This window comes from Erinaceus europaeus, chromosome 5 (genome assembly GCF_950295315.1).
Source record: "Erinaceus europaeus chromosome 5, mEriEur2.1, whole genome shotgun sequence".
NCBI lineage: Eukaryota > Metazoa > Chordata > Mammalia > Eulipotyphla > Erinaceidae > Erinaceus > Erinaceus europaeus.
This window is the reverse complement of record NC_080166.1, coordinates 29,370,217-29,374,315: the sequence shown is the minus strand read 5'-3', so window position 1 is coordinate 29,374,315 and position 4,099 is coordinate 29,370,217. Positions and strand designations below refer to the sequence as shown.

The 4,099-nt window shown below is 41.4% G+C and overlaps 1 pseudogene; it reads left to right on the top strand.

The window, feature by feature from the left end:
- The first annotated feature begins 1,007 nt into the window (after positions 1 to 1,007).
- LOC103122187 (ADP-ribosylation factor-like protein 2-binding protein) lies at positions 1,008 to 2,267 on the top strand (annotated as a pseudogene).
- The last annotated feature ends 1,832 nt before the right edge of the window (positions 2,268 to 4,099 follow it).

Sequence of the window (4,099 nt, the reverse complement as noted above, 5' to 3'; positions counted from 1 at the left end):
AGTTTTCATACATAGATAGGTTGGCTTGTCAAAAAAAGTCCTGATGTGTTTTTCTATGTAAAATTTTATTTTGACTTTTTCAATAGCCCAATATATATCTATATTTTTAATCATGTATATGTTGCTCTGTCCCCATATTGTTGCTTCAGACAATCTACTTAGAAGAAAATAGAAATAAACTTCTGAAAAAATATTTTGTAGATGAACTTTTTTTTTTTTATCCTGGGTAGCTCTCAGCTCTGGCAATTGCTGGTGCCAATAATTGAACCTGGAATCTCTCACATGCAAGTTATAGTTGCTCCACATCACAGTGTCCCCAGTGCTGAAATTTGCTATTATTCTAATTTGGGAAACTAAAGAAATCAGGTAGGTCAGCTGGTGGCACACAGGGTTAAGTACACACAGTAGAAAGCACAAGGACCTGCTCAAGGATCCAGGTACCAACATCCTTCTCCCCAACCACAGGGGTCAACTTCATAGTGGTGAAGCAGGTCTGTAGGTGTCTGTCTTTCTCTCCCCCTCTGTATCTCCCCTATCCCTCTCATTTTTTTTTCTCAGTACAGGCACCTAACCCCAGCGATAACCCTGGAGACAAAGGGGAAAACAGAAAGAAAGAAAAGAAAAGAAAAGAAAAGAAAAGAAAAGAAAAGAAAAAAGAAGGGAGGGAGGGAGGGAGGAAGGAAGAAAGGAAGGAAAGAAGGAAAGAAAAAGAAAGAAAGAAAGAAAGAAAGAAAGAAAGAAAGAAAGAAAGGAAGGAAGAAAGAAAGAAAGAGAGAGAAGGAAGGAAAGAAAGAAAGAAAGAAAGGGAGGGAGGGAGAGAGGGAGGAAGGAAGGAAGGAAGGAAGGAAGGAAGGAAGGAAGGAAGGAAGAAAGAAAGAAAGAAAGAAAGAAAGAAAGAAAGAAAGAAAGAAAGAAAGAAAGAAAGAAAGAAAGAAAGAAAGGGACGCGGGACCGAGTGGTAGCTGCTGTGCGTATGCTCCCAGAGGCCGGCGGGAGCTGTCCAGCAGCCCGGGAGCTGGAGGCTCCGACCCAGCGGGGCTGTGAGCTGGCCTAGGCCTGGGCGGTGAGGCCTCCAGGATGCGGGCTGCGGCTCTGCGGGGCAGAACAGAGGCTGGACCCGGGCCGCGGGCGGGGTAGGAGGTGGACCGGTCCGCTCGGCCGCGCGGGGTGGATGCGGTGGAGGTGGAGGCGATGGAAGCCCTGGAGGAGGAGAGCTTCGCACTGTTCTACACTTCCGTTTCTGATGCAGAATTCGATACTGTGGTTGGATACATGGAGGACATCATAATAGATGATGAGTTCCAGGTATTACAGAGAAATTTTATGGACAAGTATTACCAGGAGTTTGAAGACACAGAAGAGAATAAACTCGCCTACACATCTACTTTTAACTAATATATTTCCTTGGTAGAAAAGTGTATTGAAGAACAGCTGCTGGAGCGGATTCCGGGATTTAACATGGTAGCGTTCACAACAACTTTACAGCACCATAAAGATAAAGTGGCTGGCGACATATCTGACATGCTGCTCACATTTACAGATTTTCTGGCTTTCAAAGAAATGTTCCTGGACTATAGAGCAGAAAAAGAAGGTCGGGGACCGGACTTAAGCAGTGGGTTAGTGTTAACTTCATTATCCAAATCATCATCTGTGTCAGCTTCCCAGAACAATCTTCGTCCCTAGACTTCACCTCCAGAGAATGGATTGATTGTTCTACACCTCACCCATCCAATGCCTGGGACAGGCTTTGGCCACTAGCAGCAGATTACATCATGGAAAGACTTGACTTTGTTCCATACCTCTTCATTAATATTAAGTATCACTGGGTCAGAGAAAACAGCCTGACCCTCCTGGGCCCTGTTCTCCTGAAACCTTTTGTACTTGTAGCCCTAACACTCTTCCCCAACTAGACATCCCTTCAGGTGGCTTCTGAGTCAGGCTTCTCTGGAGCAAACATTCCATCTGTGTGTGTGTGTTTGGGGGGGAGGGAGCTTCCCCAGATATATGTTGATGTGAGCGCTGTTGAAGAACCCACCATCACCATTCCCCTCTGTCTTAGTAGGCTTTGAGTGAATCTTTTCCTACATTGACAATGTTTCAGTCCTTCAGCTTCAATAGGGCTTGGGGTTGGGAGTATTTATTTAGGGAGTTAGTCAAACTGGTTGCCAATCTGGAGATTCCTAAAGCCCTTACTATTAACAGCTAGTCTTGGCTGTAGAAATCAGCTAAAATGACCTTTATATATAAAAGCTACCTGTGAAAAACCAGTTCCTAGTCTCACATTCATAGTCCTTTTATCACAGTGTCTTCTGCTGCCTTGATGTACTCCCACTATTTCTGGAACTTTCCTCTTTTAAGCATTTTTGTAAAGATATTTTTATAGATGGATACTCAGGCTAACTTAGTGGATATAATCTTGGAACTCCCATGATTACCCACTTAAAGATGAAAGTATTATATGCTGTGTGTTTTTTAGATGTAGTGCTATGAAAGCAAAACTGCTTTCTCTGTTGGCGTTCCTCCTTTATCAGATGCCAATGAATGTATGCTTACGCTCGAAGCAGATTAAAAGGTATCCTTTGCTGATAGCATGTTGAGTCTTACCTAAAACCCTGTCTATATAAATTAATCCATCAGGTTTTCTACGGGGCAGGGACTCTTTTAATTCCTCTTCCTGTCAAACTTTCCTACCAAGATGGCATTCCACAGGTCTAGCTCAGCACAAATAGAGAGTAAGTATCTTTGTCAGTCATGTATCTGCTTTGATTCAGTACACTGGCTAAGTTGATAGAATCTTCACTATAGACTGAAAAATGTTACGTCTTTAGAGAAAATATAGTTCAATTCCCAATGTTTACCTTAATTTTTTTTAAAATAAGAATATGTACTGACTTTCCATTTGGCTACTGTGGTTTTGAGCTCTAGGCTATGCATTTTTCTGTAATGATGTGTCGCTTATTACATATTTTTGTACTGTGAGTAAAACTGCAAGAAGTTTTTGCAAGCAGCAGCACTCTAAAAAAAAAGAAAGAAAGAAAGAAAGAAAGAAAGAAATTAATATTTCAGGTTTTGTTTAAAGTTTCCGTCTACAAGCCCACATAATTTGAACTCAAAAAAGAACTTCTCTAGTTCTGTTTTTCTGGAACATGGAGTATGAGTCTCATAGAAATGCCACTTTCTATCACATGGGAAATGAGGCCAAAAAACTTGGTTCACTTGCTACTTTATTCATATAAAAAATATGGACATATTTATACTCAAAGCAAACTTTTAAATTTTCATGTAGGAAGAATCACCTGGACATACTATTATTCAAAATTTTCCTGTTGACAAGAACACATAGATCAGAACTTGTTGGCCATGGAGGTAGCTCAATAGTAGAGCACAATACTTATATGAGTAAGGCTGAGTCCAATTTTTTAATTATTATTTTTATTAATTTAATAATGATCAATAAGACCATAGAATATGAGGGCACAATTTCACACACTTCTCACCACCAGAGTTCTTTTGTTTCCCATCTCTTCCAGTGGAAGCTTTCCTATTCTTTATCTGCCTGGGAGTATAGACCCAGGATCATTATGGGTGCAGAAGGTGGGAGGTCTGACTTCTATAATTCTTTCTCGTGGGACATGGGAATTGGTAGGTAGAGCCATACTCCCATCCTGTTTCTACCTTTCTATAAGGGGGCATGGGTCTAGGAAGTTACCATTCCAGAATACATTGATGAAGTCATATGCCCAGGGAAGTCAGGTTGGTGTCCTGTTGGCATCCGCAACTTGCTGGTCAACTCGGTGGCTCCTTTATTTCTTTCCCAGCCTAAGGGTGGGCTATAAAGCTCTGTCATTGCTCCATTTTGGCCTCTCCTGCATACTTCCTCCACCACAGGCCTGGAAATCCTGCCCTCACCCAAAATTCTCACATTTAAAACAGCCTCCTGGCAGAGTTTATGCCACGTGTTGTCTTAAAGCCGCCATCCATCTTCCTAAGTTCAATTTCTTTTTTCTTTTAATATTTATTTATTTATTTATTCCCTTTTGTTGACCTTGTTGTAGTTATTACTGTTGTTTCTATTGATGTCACCATTGTTGGATGGGAC